Source organism: Medicago truncatula, chromosome 5 (genome assembly GCF_003473485.1).
Source record: "Medicago truncatula cultivar Jemalong A17 chromosome 5, MtrunA17r5.0-ANR, whole genome shotgun sequence".
NCBI lineage: Eukaryota > Viridiplantae > Streptophyta > Magnoliopsida > Fabales > Fabaceae > Medicago > Medicago truncatula.
In genome coordinates this window covers 25,411,245-25,434,531 of record NC_053046.1, presented here as the reverse complement: position 1 = coordinate 25,434,531, position 23,287 = coordinate 25,411,245, and the positions used below count along the sequence as shown (strand labels likewise).

The 23,287-nt window shown below is 35.5% G+C and overlaps 1 long non-coding RNA gene across 1 annotated transcript; it reads right to left on the bottom strand.

Moving 5' to 3' along the window:
- Positions 1-9,645: 9,645 nt before the first annotated feature.
- On the bottom strand, positions 9,646-10,779 carry LOC25479633 (uncharacterized). The gene is made up of 2 exons (XR_003008642.2): positions 10,589-10,779; positions 9,646-10,486 (listed from the first exon to the last, which is right to left on the bottom strand). It is a non-coding gene; the product is annotated as an uncharacterized lncRNA (long non-coding RNA).
- Positions 10,780-23,287: the final 12,508 nt, after the last annotated feature.

Here is a 23,287-nt window from a genome sequence, read left to right as displayed (position 1 = left end):
TGTTTGACACTTGTGTATTTTAAGGATGTAGTTGATTCCTCTCCTCCAGACATGTTTTTCTTTTGAATCTTGAACTGTCACACGGTTAAGTGCTTATGATAACAGAGCAAGCTCTGATACCAATTGAAGGTGAGAAAAACACAAGAGGGGGGGGGGGGGTTGAATTGTGTTTTCCTTTTCTCTCTAAAAATTCTTCTTCTGATAAAACTTCAGAAGCAGTTTGTGAATGCTTCTGATGAAATGATCAGAATCAGATATGCAGCAGAAAAGATCAAAGCAGAGAAAAGAAAAGCAAGACACAAGCAGTTATCTTGGTTCCTTCCACAAATCGGAAGTAGTCCAGTCCCCCTTGCACTTCCAAGGAGATTTCACTATAATCACAAAGATTACAAATGCTCAATACTCTCTAAGTTTGAGACTTCTCAAAAATGCTCAAGCACACACGCAAAAGTCTTCCAATGCTCAAGCACTAAGCAAGAGTCTTCTAATGCTCAAGCACGCAGGCAAGAGTCTTCTGATCAAACAAAAATACAATGAAATAAGTTTGACTTGAACGCTTGATATACAATCAGTGGTGTTCTCATAGCTGTTGTCTTGTCTTGTAGCGTGGACAAAACAGAGTAGTGGAGGTAGTGGTTGTACACTTGTACTTTGTCAACTCTGTTAACGAAGGACAAATACTCAGTGCTATCCAAATGACCTTTGATACCTCCCTTTTAATTCTTCGTTCTTCTTAGACGAGGTTGAAATGAGAAACAGCTACTTTGGATCTTCAGTTTGAATTTACGAATCAATTGAAACTTCTGGTGATGATTACGCTTCTGATGAAAACCTTGCTTCTGATGACCTTCTGCTTTTGATGAGCTTCTGCTTCTGATGACGTCATCACTTCAGAGGCACTCCAGCTTCAGAAGCACTTTTAGCTTCAGACGCAGTTTTCTTCAGATGCTTCGAATTCCTTTGCTTTCCATTGTTCTTCCAAGACCTATTGAAATTACTTGATTTGCCTTTGGTCCTGTACACTTGAACAATTATTAGCAATAACCAATTGACAATTTTTAATACCTTGTTATCATCAAAAATCATTAAGGTTCATTGTGAAACACATTTTGTTCCAACACCTTCCACAAACCGGAAGTCAGTCCTGTCCCCCCTGCACTTCCAAAGGGAGTTCACTATGTAATATCTGATTACAATTGCTCACGGCTAAAACTAGCAGGAGACTTCAACTTCCTCAAGCACAACTGCAAGAGACTTCCTATGCTCCTGAACAAGATCAAGAGACTTCTATTGCTCAAGCACAACTGCAAGAGACTTCTAAATTCAAACAAAATTACAATGAAAAATGTTTGAGGTTGAACACTTGATATACAATCAGTGGTGTTCACAGTACAAATCAGATACAGACTCTTAAAGACTCTAGAATTCCTAAGATGTAAGCTTTGTTAAGAAATTCTAAGTGAACTTTGGAGTGGAGAATAAATTCAACAGAGTTTTTGTTTAGCTGATGCGTATATTGTTCTTATGAAACTCTGTGTCTTCAGTCCCTTATATAGAGGTCTGAGAGAGACATTGAATTTCCAGCACATCCAAAATAGAGTCGTTTGAAGCTTTGATAATTCACCAATGATCCTTTGCCTGATATGGTTATTGTCCTATGAAGCATCAATTTCAAATGCGTTCCCAATGTGTATAAACATTGTTTGCAGGCAGAGCTGTTATTCTTGTCTTGTAGCAGAGACAAAAAACAGAGTAGTGCAGATAGTGATTGTACACTTCGTACAAACGAACTATGTCAACGCTCCTTGAGGAATAAGCATCCAATGCTTTTTCAAAATAGCCGTTGTTAACTTTCAAAGTCTTCTGCAATTTTTCTGGCGAGCTTGAATCCTTGAAACAGCTTTTGAAGCTTTAGGTTGATCTTTTGATGATCTGCAGCTTCTGGTGAACTTGCTTATGATGAACTTGCTTCTGATGACGTCATCACTTCAGAAGCACTTTGTCTTCAGGAGCACTTCAAAATTCAGATGTAACACCCCGTTTTCCCAACTTAAAAATTTCATAAACATTTATCAGAGCAACATCATAAAAGTCTTGGCACGCATGCCTCATAAAATTTCAACATAAAACATCATAAAATTCAACATCATAAAAGTTTTTCCCAACATCATAAAATTTCAACATAAAACATCAACATAATAGCAGCGGAATTAATTCAACATCATAAAAGTCTTGGCACGCAGGCCTTATAAAAGTCATCTCATAAATTCAGTTAAACAACATGAAAAAATAGCATATACGTAAAGGAAAGAGAAATAGCCACTAAAGATCCCCTCCCGTTACATATCAGAGCAACCTAAGACTCAGTGAGCAAAAGCCACTCACGACAGCAAACACAGCAACCTACTCTGGATCACCTACAAGTTACTCAAACGAAGAGCAACATTTCCAAGCAGAAGGGGTGAGATTTCACAAAACAATAATATTAAGCATATAATTCAACAATTATATTTAACAACGTAAAAACATTTTATTATTCATCATTGATAATAATATATCATTCATCACTTCATTCATAATAATCACAACTTCACAACTTATCATTTTCGACTCAACAATGTAACTATGCAACTTAGACCTCTTATATGCATGTGGTACCATTACAGGGCATCAAGCCCCCATCACTATTTGAGTATTAATATACTTCCAGGGTATCAAGCCCCCATCACTGAATGAGCTAAAGCTCCAACGTGTTGAGTACAAAGCTCCAGGGCATCAAGCCCCCAACAATGAAATGTTAATGCATGGACTCGACCTCTTAAACATCTTAATTCGACAACCTCTTATATAATCCAATAATTTGGAACATCATCATCTTCATCAACTTAGACCGACTCATGCAGCTTAGTTAAATAACAACAGCAACATAGACAGTATACAAAAACAACATGACATAATAATATCAATTGCAATTCATCAACATCTTAAATATTCAAATATTCTTCAAGTAATGCACATAACATTATATCACATCATAATCAACATCAACACATCTTAAATAGCTTCACAGATTATAATTAACATCCTCATTAAGTCTTAATACTATCCCAAGGTTCAACTCTCGACAACTCGTGCAACAAAGGTCACAAAATCTAACAAGGCACTCTGTTTTAGGGTCACTCGTGAGGCGATAGCCTCTACTCGCCATGGCGAGTTCAGGTCAGAATCCCACAAGTTTCATTCTACAATCTTTCCAGGTTCAATCTCATCCTACATTCTTTCCTAATCATTATTAGACATGTTCAGGCACTCAAAAGCATCTAAGGATCAACTCAAAAGTCAAAATCACGAAATCTTGGATGCTCTCTAGTCAAGCTCGCTAGGCGAGTTCATCTGCTCGCTATGGCGAGCTGCGACGTGCAACTCGCGAGGCGGGGAAAGGTTGCTCGCGAGGCGAGCGATGAAGTTCATCACTCGCCGTGGCGAGGATCATAGCTCGGGAGGCGAGCGATGAATGTCTCTACGGGCAGAAGTGAAGTTTTTATGAAAAATCATCAACTCTCATGGTTTTAAGCCTAATCTCGATTCTAGAATTCATCATAATCATTATCTAAGGTCTAGGGACAATTTCTACATCAATCTAACAATTCTTCACCGTTTAATCATCAATTCTACCAATTTGACCAAATTTCCGATTCCTCTTAAACTCATCCTAATTCATGTTAAATGTAACCGTTGATTCACAGACTTAATAGAATGGCAAAGTTAGTCTCACCCTTACCTTATAGATGAAAATCGCAGCCTCTAGGTCTTCTCCCTCTTCTCTTGGCTTTTTCTCCCTTTTCTCCAAAACTGATCGTACGTACGTTTCGTTTTTCTAAACTAGGTTTTCCCTATTTATATCTCCTCCAATTATCTTATCTTATTTCTCTTACTTCCCCAAAACTCTCTAAAATCTCAAAACAACCCCTAAACTCAATATTTATTTTATTTTCAAATCTTATTTTTTAAACAATAAAATAAGTCACAACTCCTCATAAAATCATATAAAACCACCCCAATCATATAATCCTCTTAAATCACACATATATTATATAAATATAATATAAACTCATCTAAATAACTTCTAGACTCAATTAAATAATTAAATAATTCGAAACGGGTGTTACATCAGACGTAGTTTTCTTCAGACGCATTAAGCTTCCCTTTTTGTTGATACACTTGCTCCTTACTTGTTCTTTCAGGACCAATTTAAGATGTCAAATATTGTCTATAATCCTGTACACTTGAAGAAATATTAGCGTATCCAATTGACAATTTTTAATACTTTGTTATCATCAAACTAAACATATTTTGTTCCAACATTTCCACATACATGTAACCCAATACTTCATGCATTTTCTAATTTTAAGAACATGAATTTAAAAATAAGACTCATCATAGCATTGTTATGAAGGGATTGCACACAATAACAAATGTAGTGTTATTGTGGAAGAAAATGATAACCATGACCATAAAGTGTTGATGTGTTGCGGATTGATGGTGACAAGTGTACCAATTGTTAACCAAGTAATAAAGTGATAAGTAGAGTATCGTATCCACATGGATTGTCCTTTCGTCCGAACAATTCTTGTTACTTATTTTTGTAAGTTTGACGGTGTAAAAGTTAGGTTGCAATTTTCATCTGTTTGCAACAGAGCGAATTTACCTGCTTTGATTGGAGAAAGTAAAGCAGCAGTTAGGATTCTTCGAATCCCCTAGGTTGTTGGATAATAAATAATATAAATGTCGCGTTTATTTATCTTAGGTAGACTATACAAGTGATGAGGCCGTTGGGAGTCTGCTAAATAGGTAGGGCACCACCTGACCCAATGGGCATCATCCACTAGGTACCTACGTCTAGGGTCAACAATTCCCGTGGTTTCTTTCACTAATTATTAATCACTTAATTCCTAGACATATAGTTATCAGTAAAGGGATATCAATATCGAGATATAAGATTCTAGTTAGTGATAGCAATATTAGGCCTTGTCACAACCTAAGTACCTAATCTAGGGTTGCACCTCTCACAGTAATAAAACTATACTCTAACAAAACTTAATAGCGAACAAAAGAATAAATAAATAAATAAATAAACGACATATTAAATTAAATAAATATCCAACAAAAATATACCGAGATTCATCTTAGAACTCTAACCTAAAAAGATTCAGTTACACATGGTAACTAAAAACAAACTACTAAAGATAAAAACATACCCTAGAAAATCAAGGAGAAAATAGATTCTCGCCCGATGCTCCAAAGTAGCCTACCTCTTGAACTGCTTCAGTCCTGAACAAGAAATTGTGAATGAGGAAGGCTAGTATTTATAGTGGAGATTTTCTAATTGGGTTTGGATTAAAAACACAGGCTTTACCTAGAAAAATGAATAAAATAACGATTGCGCCCCCGCATTTTCATAAGCTTGGGGAGCATGGAATATGCTTGAGGCGCATATGCCTCTTTCATAGGCCCTAGGCGCATATTACATGCCCTATGTGCATGCTATTGTGGTTTCGTGCCCAAATTCTTAGATATTCGTCGTGTTTAGGTTTTCGTCTTCAAATAACTTGCCCCTGAACATGGAAACAAAATTCATTCCTTTGTTAAGTCTATTGAGGCCTCTTGAATCTTCACTCTTTGTCTTCCCAAAGTCTTGACAATCTTTAGTTGTTCTTGATTTGCCGATTTGCATGATTTCTTCGTGAATTATTTCAAAAGCCCCATAAAATTGCTATGTTTTAAGAAAACTAGATTTACAGACTCAAATATAGAAAACATTACAAAAGTGCTGAAATCATAGGCAATCGTTCTAATACTCCTCCTTTTTGCTGCTAAAACCTACTGAAAATGACTGAAAAACATGCTACGAATAACATAAGACGACCTATCATCAAGTGTACGGCAAACCGGAATTTAATCCATTCTAAAAACAATTTATCGTGTTCAACACAATCGCTGTGATATGGTGATTTTGCTGGAGTTCGACGTGCCTCAAACTTTTCGGCAACCACTTGTTGGGCAGAATTGAGAAAGTCAGATGTGCATAAAATTTCATCTTCACATGATTGCTTGTTGAAGCCTTGCTTAGAAACACAATAATCTCATTTTCCATAGATTTAGGTGCAAGGCAGTATAGTATAGCATGGCAACCAAATTTGGACACAATATACACCACTACTAGCCTATCTTAGAATAGCTCACTTGGCTTACTTGAACCAATACCTTGGGAAATTCCATGAAGAAATATTCTGGAAGTGTTTGTATTTGGATAAACTGAACTCTCTCTCATTGGATAACTGGGAATGGTTGAATCTGGGAATTGAATCTAACCTGTTTACTTTCCACTGTAGAATTTGATCTACCTTGTGAACCCACTCTATTCTTCTGAAATTGACCTGAGATCTGCAATAAGGATCACTTCAATGATGAAACAGAGCATAACATTTGAGCGTGAAATTAAAGCCTGGGAAAGAACCATTCTGAATGCATGAGGAACAACAAACTTCATGCAAAAGAGAGCGCATAAGCTAACAAACGGAGAACCGTTCCTTTCTTTCTGGACGGATCTTCGACGAACAACCACAAATTTTGAGGAATGCAACATTGCAAATGAATGGAGCTATAAGGATATGGAGGCTTGGTGATATCTCTCGCAATACAGGATTTCATTTTCGACGTTGAGAAACGTGAATTTAGATGTTTTGGTGGCGGCGACGGTTGAAGGGGAATATATGAATCGACATCTAGTGGTTTCGGCAAGAGTGTCGACAACAGAAATGAATGTGAGAGCTGAATAATGCACTTATTCGGTGAAGACGGTGGAGGTTCTGGCGGTAGGTAAGGAGCCAGAGGTGGAACCGCGTCTTAAACCAGTGGATGTGGATAATGTGGTGGTGGGGCTGACAGAGTGAGAAGTGCAGCTGCGTGATTTCCTTCTCCCACCGAGTTGTTGATGTTCATCAATTTTTTAGGAGAAGTGATAAACTCTTTTGGATTTTGTTCGAGTTTCAATTCTGATTCTGATGGTGGTGGTGTTAACTGCACATTGGGTTTTGGTTGCGGGTGGAATGGATTATTGGCATCGGAAACACACAATGGCTGTGAAACGAGAGGTTCTGACACGATCCCATAGCGATGTTCCAAACTTTCCAAGCGAGTGAACTGAGCAGCCATGGAGGTGGCGCACATGGCTTAGAACTGAGCCATATGTTGCACAAATGCATCAAGCTTTTCAATCGGATCTGCAGCAGAATTGCGGTTGTTGCAAGCCATGCATAAAGTTGGATTATCATAGCTAGATGGATATGGGTTGGGAGATGGCGGTGAAGGGAAGGCAGAAGAGATAGTCGGATAACATGGAACAATGTAGGATGAATGGAATGGATTTGTCTTCGGAGGTGTTCAAGGACGAGAGCACCAAATGATAAGTAAAAGATTGATTATTCTCTGTTATAGGACAGAGAATGAGAACCTCCTAAGAATGAGAACCTCTTAATTGCAGCCTATATCCTTGCTCGTATCAATGAATTGGGTATAACATGGGTATGAAATTAAGGAAGTTGAAAAAGGAGAACAATTCTTGGGTGTGGGATGAACACGGGAATATGGAGGATAGAGTAAAAGTTCTTGTGGATCAAATTGCTATAATAGATTAGTTAAGTGTAAGTAGGGTTTTTAGTGGTCATTTTGAAGAAGTGGAGACGACTCGAGCTAGATGGAGCTGCTTTCCCTTCTTTATCGGAAGAAAAGAATGTCATCATATCAAGACTATGGAAGAGGAGATCAAAGAAGTGGTGCTCTAGGCGTATGACAACAAAAGTCTATGTTCAATTGCTATAATAGATTAGGGATTATTACCCTAATCCCGTGGTAAATATGCCACACTCATTACACGATTTTCGCCCAATTGTTTTGTTGGGAAGTCTATGATGTTTTGGCAAAGGTGCTTACTAAAAGGATGAAAGTGGTAATTGATTCAATTATATCCAAGAATCAATCTTAATTCTTAATAGAAAAACTTATAATAGATGGGGTGTTGATGGTGGATGAAGTTGTTGATTTCTCTAAAAGAAATAAGGAGTGTTCAATCATTAAAGTTCATTTTGAGAAAGCTAATGATTCGGTTAGTTGGATTTTTTTTATTATATGTTATGAAGATTTGGCTTTTGTGAAAAATGGAGAGGTTGGATGAAAGCTAAAAGGCTTTGATAAATGGGTGCGTTGAGGCATTAGTCGGTTAACTCAAACTTCTCTATTAGGGGTTTCACATTCCAAATTTGGAAGAATTGACATTTTATCTTCAATATGCGAACAATACTCTCCTCACAAACGAGGTGTGTCTAGAAAATTTGTGGTGTATGAAAGAGATCCTTAGGATGTTTGAGTTGATTTCCGGGTTGATATTGAATTTTTCAGATAGAATGTTTATTGAGGTTTCTGTAAATGAAGACTTTTCGAGGAATGACACATAATTATTCAAGTGTAAAAGGGGAAACATCAAGTTTATCTACTTTGGCTTACCGGTGGGTGAAAACTCACGGAAGACGTCAATTTAGAGACTGGTCGTGGATGCATTACAAACGAGGCTTCGATCTTGATGAAACTACCTTGTTAGTTTTGGAGGAAGGGTTGTGTTGTTAAATTCAGTTCTTGCTTCAATTCCAATATTAGATATGTCTCTCTTCAAAATGTTGATGGCTTTGTGGAAAAAATTGTGCAAATCCAAATGAATTTTTTGTGGGGCGGGACAACGATTACATTTTCTCAGATATTTCCTGGAATGACAATTAGGTTGTTGAAACAATCAAATCGATCTCTTGACAATTGTTTCTGGGGAAAACATTATGGCAATTAGTGTCTCTTTTACGAGTGGTTTATGAACCCGATGGATCGTTTGATTAGATAAGATATTGTAAGATAGCTTTTTAAGAGATCCAGATCCTCTCCTCTCCTCTGAGGTTCTCTCTCGTTTCTTTCTTGCGCTAATTCTAGCCATTAGATTAATCTACGTGAAAAAGGTAAAAATAAAAAAACTGCTTGCACCGTCTTCACCAAAAGTTCCCAGTACACAATCACAACCACTTCTCCGCCGCTTCAGTCTAATCCTAACCCATTGTCGACAACAACGACGATGATCACAGAAATCCCATTTGACGACAATGATATCAGCGACAGAACGACGTGTAAGGGTTCAAAAAATGGCTGGCGGCGGTGTTTAACAGCATCTCAATGTTAAAACTCAACCAGTGTTAATCGAATGCATACAGTGCTACTTATCTCTGTTTCTTAAAATTAACCATATCTGTGTTTTCTTGTATTTTATCTCTTAACTTTTATCTTGCAGTTCAGAAGCTGATTAAATTACCAAACTCTTATCATAAAGTACACATAAAAACAAGAATTTCCTATCTTCATCTTTAATTTTTCAAGAATTTTCATCAATTTGTCTCAAATTTGAATTGATAAACTAGCAAAGGATAATTAAGTGGTACGCTGTAGTTCCTCGTAACATCTAAAACTGATCAAACCTTCTAAACCTGTTAATCAATTTTTTAACTGCGGGAGAAATCAAAAGATTGACAATGTTATGGCTGGAAAAATTAGTTAGAGAATTTAAATAGAATTATAATTTATGGTGAAAAAGTTATAAGGAATTTTTTTTTTTTTTTAGCTTTCGCACCAGTTTCCGACCCACCAAAGGTGGACGACTAATCCAGCTCATGCGTAGAGGCAAGCGCACTGGCCAAGCGTTGTTCCCCCTGGGAATCGAACCCGGTATTCCTCTGATACGTCTGATACGTCCTTGGAAGGAGCTCCTTGCCACTGGAGCCCAAACAACTTGGTTGTTATAAGGAAATATTTGTTCAGCTTGAAATAACCAATCTAAGGGTTCTGATCCATCAAAAGCAAGTAATTCCAGTTTTGGTTTTCTTTGTTGTATGCGATCCCATAACCGATAGAGTTTTCTATTCTAAAGATTGATAAATTAAAAAAATACCGTAAAATTCTGCTAGGTTTTCACTAAACTAATAAGAACAAGTAAATAACAATTTCAGATTCTTCGTAGATTAGGGTTTTGGCTTAAAGCCTACATTTATAGTGCAGAGACACTATTCTGAAATTACATTTCTGTCTTTATGGAATTCAAATAACCAAGCCAAAAATAAAAGACTACTTAGTAATAAACTCCTTCAGCCAAAAAGGCTTCTTCACTTTCCAAGTTCCACCCATATCATTGTAGTTTCTCATAACATCTAAAACTAATCAAACCTTCTAAACCTGTTAATAAAAATTTTCAACTGCGGGAGAAATCAAAAGATTGACAGTGTTATTTCTGGTGAAAAAGTTGTAAGGAAATATTTGTCAACCTAACGACGTCGACAATAAAGTGGTCGGCGACACTGTTGGTATGGACATCTGGGGTCAACAATGCATCCATTTCTTGCTGTAATGTAAAACGAAAATGGTTAATATGATACTAAAAGTGAATTGAAGATTGTGTATTGTAAGTAAATAAGAAAATTTTAAGAGGATTATAAGTTCTTACCATTGACGACAAGAAATAGTGCAAGAAAAAATATCAAAGCATAAATAAATTTGTGAATTTTATCCATATCTCTTTTCTTCTCTGCATATATCGCATAAAGAATTGTATGATCATTTTATACTGAAAAATATCTCATTTTCTGTTCACATTAAGTAAATATTTTTTTACCAGTTACGGAGCTATGCAACTCTTTCTTGACTTAGAATCTTTATTAAATGTCTCTTATGCATGTGAATGTGTCATGTTTGTCCCTTTGGTTAACTCAAATACCTGACCTTTCTAATGATATCAAAGGTACTTCTTTTGTTCATCAATAGTCCTTAAAATTTTAATCAGCCCTTCACGATAGATAGGGGCAAAATATTTTGTATCCAACAAAAATTGAATTAACCAAAGGGATATCATAATTATGTTGCCGTTCCAACAATCATCTGTAGCAACCAAAAATAAAATTCAATAACAAAAATAAAACAAAAGCGTAAGGGAAGGTATTAGAAAACACAAAAAAGTGTTTATATATGGTACAAAATGTCAAGAGTTGATATCTAGTGCAATATATTCAATAACTTTATAGATTGTATCATATAAAATCGGCTAAAATATGGTTTTAGTCCCTGCAAATATGCCTTGTTTTGGTTTTAGTCCTGTAAGTTTTTGGTCCCTGCAAAATTTTTTGTTTTTGAAAATAGTCCCTGACCCCACTTTTGTGATGATTTGCATACGTGACACATTATAATTGAACCAATTTTGTAGTTTTTGGTCCATGCAAAATATTTTGTTTTAAAAAAGGTCCCTGTAAAATTTTTTGTTTTTGAAAATAGTCCCTCCGGGGACTATTTTCAAAAAACTAAAAATTTTGCAAGGACCAAAAACATTTTTTTTTACAGGAACTAAAACCAAAACCAGACATATTTGCAGGGACTAAAACCATATTTTAGCCTATAAAATCAACTTTAACCACTTTGGCTTGTGGTCCATAGTCTCTTATAGTGTATCATAATCAAATTACTTTTAAGAAGATAAATATTAAATAATTAAGAAAAACAAGTAAATTATCAGGTAAACATTGTATCATATCAAATTACTTTTAGCAGAAATCATCAACATCAAGCTTCATCATAATTCACAACATCAAAATATAGATTGTAACATATAAAATCATCATTAAGCACTTTGAATGTTTTTCCGTCTACTCTAAAATGTCTTCCATATGCTCAAGAATGACAATGTTGAAGAATTTGTGAAATTTCTTCTTCAGAGGAACATCTTAGAATTTGATCCTTGCACTTCTTATAGAGAAAAGGTTAATCCCATTAATGCCCCGTTGCGCTGTGTCTGAATGCGGCCTCTTTTGTTAATACTCTAAGTTTGGATGAACCATTCCACACACCAAGTAATTCATAATGTCAGCATACCACGACGCTGAAGCTATCTGGATCTTTGAAATTGCTTCAACATCTGAAGCTACATCTTTAACGGCCAGAGTTGTAGCTTGCACCAGTTGATAAAAAGTTATATATATCGTGCTGCAGCAATTTATACAAGGTCTTAGGAATATGAGAGAAATCTTCAATAAATCTTCTATAAAAACCAGCATGCCCCAGAAAACTTCGAACAACCTTCACATTTGTAGAAGGAGGTAGCTTCTCAAGAACATCAATCTTGGCTTTGTCTACCTCTAAACCTTTATTGGAAACTCGGTGTCCCAATACTATTCCTTCTTGTACCACAAGATAGCACTTTTCCTAATTCAATACAAGATTAGTCTCCTCACACATTTCATGAAATTGCTCAAGATTATGAAGATATTTATGGAATGTTTCCCCAAAGACAAAGAAATCATCCATAAAAACTTCAATAGACTTTTCAATAAAATCATAGAGTAATGACATCATGCACCTTTAAAAAGTTGTTGGAGCATTACATAATCCAAATGGTATTCTTCTGAAAGCAAAGGTACCATAAGGACATGTAAATGCGGTGTTCTGGTGGTCATTTAGAGCTATAGCTTTCTAGTTGTATCCATAGTAGCCATCCGAGAAGCAATAGAATTCCTGCCCAGTGAACCTATCAAGCATCTAGTTTATGAAAAGAAAAGGAAAATGATCATTTGTAGTAGCTTTGTTGAGCTTTCTATAGTCTATCCATATCCTCCAACCAGTAATAGTTTTGGTTGGAACCTTTTCATCTCTATCATTCTCTACCATGTTTCCACAACACATGCAACAACAACTTCTGCTGAGTGGAACCAAGAAGTGAGGAGATTATTATAGGCAAAGTATCATTCTCCCCCAAATACACATATTTCAAATAAGGAATGAGCGTCTTAAGCTCTATAGTTGGTGGTTATTCAATTAATGGAAGATGTGTTTTCAAATGTTCACTTGTCAGCCAAAGTGATTCATACATTCTATCAGAGACCCTAGCAGATGGAGACTCTAATTCAAGTTCATCAGCAGGTTCTTCTTTCGATTTAATCCAAGTCTTCAAGCTGCTCTTCTTCAAAGTTTTGGTTATTGATTGTCGGATTTAGGCAAGTGTACCAAATTGTTTACCAAGTAATAAACTGATAAGTAAACTATCGTATTCATATGGATTGTCATTTCAACAAGACAACTTGCGCTACTTATTTGGGAACAATAAACAATAAAATAAAATAAAAGATAAAGGGGGTTTTTCTAGTCTAGTTTGTTTGCAGAAAAGTATGAGTTTAAAAGTAACCTGTTTTGATTGCAGAATGTTGCGACGGATAAGATTCTTTGAATCGCCTATATATATTTGGAATTAACTGATGGGCAACCATTATTCAAATATTAAATTGACGTTTTCCATTTAAGTAATGTGTTCCTCGGGTTTTATTTGCTATCGACTATCAAGGTGCACCTACTTATCATACGAGTTTGTACATGTGGGGTCTTACTTTCTTAGTGGTCATAGTTAATTCCCCTCCAGGTGTCGAGTTGCAACATTACAACAGAGTTTCTCCACAGTTTCATGCATAGGGTCTTCAATCATGTAGGGAGATGCACCTTTGCGCGTAGAGGTACGTGGGGTTCTTACTCTCTCATAGGTAATTGAAACAATGAATTAAATTTCGGTTACCTAAATTCTCAATGTTCCTAAAGGTTCCCTTGTCTATTGAATCTTTGAAGTTAATGTTACATACTCACCCTCTCAGTAGTTATACAATCATGAAACCCTATCTCGTCTACCTTACAAAGGATATAAGAAGTATAAAGTTACTATGCTGATATAATTTTCTAAAGTTACTACTGTTTCCCTAATTACTGTGGTAAGTTATATTAGTTACTTTTTAATTTGAGTAGGTGTTTACTGATGTTTTTGGTAAACATTACGGGCTAGTTTTGATTATTACGAGCAGGATCAAACCAAAGATTCTAGGACATATTGTGCACTTTACATACATTCTTTATGACTCTTTTCTCTCGCGCTAGTACTTCGAGTGTTTTAGAATTCTGCATAGGTGATTTGCGACCCGTTTTCCCTATGGAAAACTACTATTTATACATAGAAAATAAGAGTAAAGAAACTAATCCCACGATCAACACTCCTTCCTTTTGAGGCAAAATCCTTAATTAATTTTAAAGATAATAAAACTTGATGATTAAGGAATCAATGGACTTTGATTAATTTCTTGGTATTTAACTTGTGCTCTTGAATGTTTTACTAAGACATGAAAAATGTTTAAATCATTCCAAGATACAAGAAATCAAAGGACATTTGAATTCATGAACTAACTCTGAGTTCAGAAAGTTAGTTTAGAATGTTGCTAAGGGAGTTGATCAAAATGTTCAAGTAGAGCTCAGAAGGTTGTCCTTATACAAGCCTAGAAACTCAAGAACATTATCAAGAACATGCAAGACACACATGACTTGAATAAATTTCAGGTAAAGTACATTTGCATCGATCAATCAAGCAATAAAGACAATTACAAGGTTAATGTCAAAAAGGATATTCGATGTTCATTTAAGACTATGAACATTAAAGTACTAGGAATATTCAAAAAGGGAATATCATCCTAGATGTTACATTCACTGCTCTTCATTGTTGTTTCACTATTACGATTTGATTACATCAAATGGAAGTCTTACAAATCATCCTAAGAGAAACAAAAGGACCATTCTGATGATCATAATGTTCAACTCAGAACATGCTTTATGAACAATACAGTAGGTGAAAAGCAAAAAGCAAAAGCATAAAGAAAATCTTGTCTCACACAATAAGAGTTAGACACGTATGAGAGTTGATACTATACATGGACCGCACAATCTCTCAAAGCATGGGCGTGAAGAAAGCAGAATCCACTTTCCTCTCTCCTACACAGTTTCCAAGGCAAATATGAGAAGGTATTATCCATCAACATTGTGATGTTAGTGGAAAAGCCACTACTTATGGATAATGCTCATAAATTCATATGAAACGCATATGATAAACCTAGTAATTCATCTGACATTCATATATGATGAACCCATATGAAGATCTTGATGAACCTAGATGAATATTGTCATACCTCAATTTTTGACCTAAGGCCCCACTGACACATGTCACTTGACTCTGATCGATCTCTGATTTTCCAGTAAAAATTCGGCAGGGAGGTATTTTAAAATACCTCATTTTTTGATTCCGAGTCGGACCCTCTTTTCTCTTTTTATTTTCTTTCCATCTTTTATTAATTTTAATTTTAAGATTAGTTACTTTTTTTATATATTTAATAATTTTTATTTTCCATCTTTAATTTTATTTTTCTTTAAATAATTTAGTTCAATTTGTTTTTATTTTATTTCGTATTAGATTTATTTTATTTTATTTTATTTCTTTTTAATTAATTAGTGTCCAAAAAAAAAAAATAAAGTGTCAATAGATCCAAAAAAAAATGTACAAGGTCTAAAAAAATTTCAAGTCAAGTGTCAACTTTAACATTCCTTTTTCAAAATTCACCATAATTGTCCATCATTTTCATTAAACCAATTTTCCATTTTTCATCAACCTCCTCACCTATAAATAGAGCCCTCATTCCACACAATTTCAGACACCAAAAGTTCTATTGAGTTGTCAAAGAACTTTTCTCTCTTCTCCCTCTTAGTTTGTGTTGACGAGCTATTCTTTTCTTCTCCCTCTTTTTTCTGTCCCTTCGGAATAAGTCCCTTCGGAAAAGTCCCTTCGGAATTTTGTCCCTTCGGTAATTTTTGTCCCTTCGGTGGTCCATTTCTTTTATTTTCTTGCATTTTATTTCTTTTTAGCATTTTAATTATTGTTATTTATTTTCCAGCAATTAGAATGTATTTAGGTCCAATGTAAATATAAATGAGAAAAGTGTGTGGGTGTGTGTCCTTTTATTTCTTTACCGCCTTATATATATCCAAAAATGCAAAAAAAATTAGATTAGGGATTTTGTGGTGATCCAACGTCACTACAAAAATTCACGCGCTTTTATTTTTATTGCTCCGTTAGTTTAATTTCTATTTAATATTCCAAAAAAACAACAAAAAACATGCAAATAATCAAAATCACAAAAATATTTTCATAATAAACCTTGATCCAAATCAAGTGACCGCATTTTTTTATTTTTCTTTTCTTAATCAAACTTCAATCAATTTAACTTTACTTTAAGTCTCTTTTTCAATATTAAAAACACAAACAAATACTCCTTTGCCATTTGGCTTTTCCTTTTAAAACCTTTTTTCAAAACAACTAAAAAACACTCAACAAATCAAACGTCAATTTCTACCCCGAACTACGAGGTTTTGATCCCTCACGGGTACGTAGGCAGAGGACCATGTCCTTCCAAATCAATAAAAAATGTAGATAATTAGGTCTTTATTTTTCCACTTTAATTCCCTATTTTCAAAAATAAAAAGCAAGTTATGGCACATTAATTAAATAAAATCAAGAGGTTCCCGTATAGTACTACGGACATAAAGGGTGCTAACACCTTCCCTTTATGTAACTAACCCCCGAACCCTAAATCTTTTCAAAATGGGGTAGTTTGAACTTTTTTCCCCTTTTTCTTAAAAAATTAAATGTTCAGTCGTGAAATAATTAGTGAGTCAAAAGCTAATCAAATAGCCTTGATCTCCAAAAAATGACGCGACAAATATCATCAAGAACACAACAACATTCTCAAGTATTCTCAATAACACAACAACATTCTGGTGATCAGAATGTTCACCCAGATTTTCAAGTCAAAGCTAGTGGGACCCAGGAAACATGGCACAAGACCATTGTTCACCCTCTAACGGTTACAAGAGCCGAAGAACTCTATAAATAGAAGTGAAAGACTCAGCATTACTCGCACCATTGCAAAGCAACAAGAACATTGTTGTGAATCTTAAGCATTAAAATTGATCATCATTGAGATTTCAAATTGTCTCTTAAAGTGTAAATCAATTCTCTCTTATCTTGCTAAAGATAAACTTCCCCCTCCATTCTTTTTCTCTTGTCTGATTTTAATCATTCAAACTCCAAACAAATTGTAAAGTCTCATCTAGATTTAGGAGTACCAAAGTGTTAGTTTGAGTAAAGGTTGTAAAAGTCTAAGTGGGTACGTAACTTAGCAAGAAGGAGCAAGCCTGTTGACGCTTAGAGAATACAGTTGTTGTACTTGTTCAGCTGAACAAGATTGTAAGGTGCAGGAATTGAGAGGTTATCTCAAGCATCATAGGGGAAACTCTCACAAGATTGTGAGGAGTGGACTAGCCCATATTGGGTTAACCACTATAAATCTTTGTGTGTTCTTCTTCTCTTCCCTATACTCTTTAATTTTAGTATACACTACACACACAAACACATTTATTTATTTAAGCAGTTATTGCATAAACACTTCAGAATGTTTTGAAGTCATTTTACTAACTTAACTATTCCAAGTCAACAACCTGAGAATTAATTTTACAGGTAAGATGGAACTCTTTCTCAAATCTCAAGACACAAATATGTGATGTGTAATCACAAATGGAGACTTTGTTCCAAAGACTAAAGAAGGAACCATCAAACAAAAGAGTGCATGGTCAATAGATGACAAAGCTCATGTATTGTTAAACTCTAAACCTAGACTCTTTTTATCATGTGCACTAACCATGGAAGAAAATGAAAGAGTTGATAAATGCAAGAATGCTAAAGAGGTATGGGAAATTTTAAGAGTACGCCATGAAGGTACCTCTCATGTCAAGGAAACCAGAATTAACATAGGAGTCAGAAAGTGTGAAGTCTTTGAAATGAGTGAGAATGAAACTATTGATGAAATGTATTTTAGATTTACTACAATAGTAAATGAGATGAGGTCTCTTCGAAAAGTATATTCCACTCATGAAAGAATCAGAAAAATATTGAGATGCAAGTATGTGGAGACCTATGGATGCAATTACTCAGGCCAAAGATTTAAAATCTATGAACCTTGAAGATCTCATTGGTTCACTGAGAGCTCATGAAGTTGTACTTCAAAAAGACAAACCAGTGAAAAAGGTAAAATCACTTTCCTTGAAAGCATCTCAACAAACTTCATCAGAACCTGAAGATTTAGTTAATCGATTTAGACATTTTATGAATTGATTCAAATGTTCCCAAATGAAGATTGATACTATTCAAAATCATATGAATCAATTCAACCAAAGTCAGAAAGTTTCATGATACAATTCAACATAATTTGAATCGATTCATGTGATACTATTTAGGAAAATTGTGAATCGATTCACTGTGATTATTCACTCTGTTGTTTTTGGACAAAACTTTGCACTTGCCACTCTTTTCTATATATACACACTTCCTCATAACACCCAATTGATTGGAACATTTGCATATATTCTCTCTAGGTCTCAAAAACTCAATTGTTCATAAATTGGTGAAGGCATACTTCATCAAGAAGAGTAGACATAGCTCTAGAGAGGACGAGAAAGAACTAACTACTATACTTTCATATAGGTTTGGTTTGAAATTGTCTAGGTTTTGCAAGTTGTTCAAGTTACAATAAATTTTGATTGTAATAAGATTTGTATTGTGAATCACTCAATTCTACATTGAATCTTATTTGCACATAGTTTTATCTTTTTTATATTGTTGTGATAGTTCACGCGCGATTTCAATAGTCAATTTAATTGAAATCACTTTTTATCAAAACTTCGAAAAACTTTTTCATAAAGCTATTCACCCCACCTCTAGCTTAAATCTTCTTGGCCATATAGACCAACATAATAATCATCAAAAATCATGATCATCATCAAACATTTACCACATCAAAGAATCAACATATGTTCATTTAGCAAAAATAGCATTTTAGACGATTAATCATTTACACCTAGTTAATCAATGTAGAATGCATATATCAACCACCAATTCAACTATTATTCATCAACTTATCATTATCTCATAGGCATTCAAAAGTTATCATAGCATGATTCATCATTTATCAAAGTCTGTATATTTCCAAAGTCCATCTATTTTCTAAAGTTCGTCTATTCTCACATATTTCGCCAAAACTAAGTTTCATGCTCATACATATTTCTTATCAATCCTAAATTTTATAACTATGTCTAACATCATAGTAGTGCAAGCATAGCAACATCATTTAATCAATATCAAGAGTTCAACATCATGTTTAATCAAGTACTCACATCCTTAATTTATACATTTTGTTCACATCATTATATACACATCATAAATATCACATATTCATCTATTCACTCTAAGGTCTTCCTTAAACTTAATATTAATTTTGAGGATGTTTCATGATTCATTGAAAGTTATGATAAAGTTTCATTAAAAATGCCAAATGACCTATGTGTAGTAATTTTACATTACCTCAAGTTCTAGAAATGAAAATGCATGGAGTCAAACCAACACTCAAAGAAAGCTAACATTCATAGCTACAACGTTTATGTTCACACCAAGACCCATTTCGAAACAGAAATTGGTGAAAAACACCCATTAGTGGGCGCTAGGCGCCATGAATGTGCCAGTCCCAGCGCTAGCTCTGTGTAACTGGGCGCCTAACGCCCCAGTTGCAGCGCCAGCGCAGCAAAAACTTCTTAAAGGGGTGTTTCGGCCTCAAATTACCTTCAAAATCACCCCACTGGGAGTGTTTTACACTCATCCTTCATGTTAAGCACCTAGAGTTGTATGTTCGGAGTTCAATCACATAATATTAACATGCAACGTTGCTAGGTTAATTCATCAATATTTCCCACTGATCGAAGTGTTATTCTTGTGAGCCTTTGGCCTATGAGTAGTTCCTAGTTAGATCCAAGCGCTTAAGAGGCTCATCCAAGATCTAGTACTAGTGCAAATTAGTCTCTCTTGTTCCCTTCACCTCTCATTGGATAGGAACTTAACTCATATCAAACAAACATATTCCATTCACTTTACCCATTCGGTATCAAGGAACTATTGAAGGTGAAAAACACAATAAGGGGGGGCGGGGGGGGGGGGGGGGGGGGGTTGAATTGTGTTTTCTTTTTCTCTTAAAAAATACTTCTTCTGATAAAACTTCAGAAGCAGTTTGATTGCTTCTGATGAAATGATCAGAGTCAGATTGCAGCGGAAAAGAACAGAGCAGAGAAAAGAAAGACAAAGACACAAGCAGTTATCCTGGTTCCTTCCACAACACGGAAGTAGTCCAGTCCCCCTTGCACTTCCAAGGAGATTTCACTATAATCACAAAGATTACAACTGCTCAATACTTTCTAAGTATGAGACTTCACAAAAATGCTCAAGCACACACGCAAGAGTCTTCCAATGCTCAAGCACTAAGCAAGAGACTTCTAATGCTCAAGCACGCAGGCAAGAGACTTCTAATCAAACAAAAATACAGAGAATTGAGTTTGAATTGAACACTTGATATACAATCAGTGGTGTTCACAATACAATACAGAAAAGACTCTAGACTTTGAATTTCTAAGATGTATCAAATCAGTGCAGAAATTCAGTGTGCTTTGTAGAATCAAATTGACAGAGTTTTGGCGCTTTTGAACTTATGTATCTCTATCTTTTATCTTCAAGTCTTCACTCCTTTATATAGAGGCGTGAAAGAGACGTTGAGATAATCAGCACGTCTAAAGAGTCGTTTGAAATCCTTTGATTATCCACCAGTGATCCTTTGCCTGATTTGGGTGTAGTCCTTTTGAAGAATAAGCTTCAAATTCATTCCCATCTTGAGTGAACAAATTCTGCAGGCATGGCTGTTGTTTTGTCTTGTAGCGTAGACAGAAAACAGAGTAGTGGAGGTAGTGGTTGTACACTTGTACTTTGTCAACTCTATTAATGAGAGACAAGTGCTCAGTGCTATCCATTTATTCGTTGATACCTCCCTTTCAATTCTTCGTTCTTCGTTGATAAGACTGAATTGAGAATCAGCTACTTTGAATCTTCAGTTTGATTAAAGGATCAAATGTAGCTTCTGGTGAAGATATTGCTTCTGATGAAAACTTTTGCTTCTGATGACTTTCTGCTTCTGATGACGTCATCTCTTCAGGAGCAGTTTAGCTTCAGGAGCAGTTTTCTTCAGATGCTCAGAATTTCTTTTTCTTTCCATTGTTCTTCCAAGACCTATTGAAATAACTTGAGTAGCCTTTGGTCCTGTACACTTGAACAATTATTAGTAATAACCAATTGACAATTTTTAATACCTTGTTATCATCAAAACTTAATAAGGTTCATTGTGAAACACATTTTGTTCCAACAATCTCCCCCTTTTTGATGATGACAAACAATAGTATTTAAAATGTTCAATTGTTGTTGATCTAATTAATAAGTTGACTACTGGGACAGAGGTTTGTAAGCTCCCCCTGAGTCTAATAGATCTTTAAGGTGAGGTTTGTAAGCTCCCCCTAAGTTCTATTCTTATTAATTAAATTTCAATAAAATACTTATAAAATCAAATCAGAAGTATTTAAAAGAAATTTAGAAGTGGTTATAGTAGGGCTCAGTGCCTTAAAAAATACTATACATTTACTCCCCCTTTTGTCATCAACAAAAAGAATAGAAACAAAAGAAAGAGTATCAGAGCAAGCAACATTAAAAACAGTAAATATCATCAGAGTTAAAGCTTGTAAAACATATTGAAGGTGAAAAAGCACAAGATCCAGAAACAATGATAATATATATAAAGAAAGATTAAGATACAAAGACACAGCTACTAAGAACAAAAGTAAAAAACAAGCTAGAGTTGGGTGTGCAACTAAGGTTGGGCTTGCTTATACAACTGTTCTAAGAGATACTTGATCTGATCATCCTTCTTCTGAAGTAGCTCATCCTTTTCCCTCATTCTTCTTTTATATCCAGCCTGAATTCTAGCAGCCCTAGTGATGTACTCTTCTTCTGGATAGAAAGGAGTGATGTCCAGCAGAGGCACAAAATTCAGCTCTTTCTCCTTAGCTGCTTCATGCATATCATCCAAAAGCTTCTTCAGCATAGCAGAGTGAGATGACACACATTTAGTTCTAAGCTGATCCAGCAGCTCATCAAAGCTCTTCTGTAGATCCATCCACTGATCATAATAGTGAATAGGAGGTACAGGAACTGTTCTGCGAAGAATCAGTGCCTGAATCTCATCACTAAGTCTGATCAGTTGTTCCTCTATATACTCAGACTCCAGGATATGGTCAGGGATGGGTGAAGGTTCAGTTTGAGTTGTATTTGATGTGGAAGGTTGGTCAGAGGTTAAGTCTATTATAGTGGGTGAATCTGGTTGTTGTTGTTGTTCTATTGTTTGGTCAGAAGGTATATGTTGGTCAGAAGTTGTTTGGTCAGGAGCAACTTGTTCAGAAGCAGTTTGCTCCTGAACAGTTTGCTCAGGGATGGTTTGGGTTTCTGTTTGGGTTTCCAAGACAGTCTTTTCAGAAACTGTCTTAGAGGCCTTAGTGGGTGTTGGTTGCATTTCACCACCTAGATGTTTTTCTAAGTTGTGAAGGGTTGAGGATTCTTGGTGTTGGGGGGTTTCTGAAGTAGTTGCATCTGAAGCTACTTCAGAGGCTTTTTGTGGAGATTGGTTATTTGGTGAGTTTGTTTGGGTAGGTTCAGGTTGTTGTATACTAACAGGTTCTGGAGTATCTGGATATAGTGGATGAGTAGTAGGCAAATTGAATTTCTCACAAAGTTTTATCCTATTTTTTGAAAATTCTATTTGAGTACTCTCATAGTCAAGTGTTCCAAATTCTGTTAGTTTGGTAGGTTTGGTTTTTAGAAGCTTGTCTATATGTTGGCTAAGGGGTTGGTCATCTGATTCTGTGGATGATGAAGAGGGTGAAGAGGGTAGAGATAGAGACTGAGTATTAGTTGGAGCTTTAGATGGATTACCTGAGGACTGAGCTTCTGGATGAATTGCTTCTGGAGCTTTTGAAACTGGTTCTGATGAAGTTGTTCCTGAAGCTTGCTTATTCTTCAAGGCTTGAGAAAGCAGAGTTGCTCCATACTGAACAGTTTCTAACTCAGACGCTAAAGCAGCAATGTCAGGAGTAGGCACATACCCTGCAGCCTTGAGACGCTCATCCCTATCTTTCTCAAACAGTTCCTTCAACCTTTTCTTCTCTGCTATCTTGGATGCAGAAACCTCCCTAGCATACTGCCTCATTTCTTCAGTCATTTCGAAACTGGGCATGACTATGGGCTCAGAAGTTGCAGTCCTTTTTGCCTTCTTGGGGCTTGAGTCTTCATCCCAGTTCTCTTCCAGTTCTTTCAACATTTCTTCCCTTC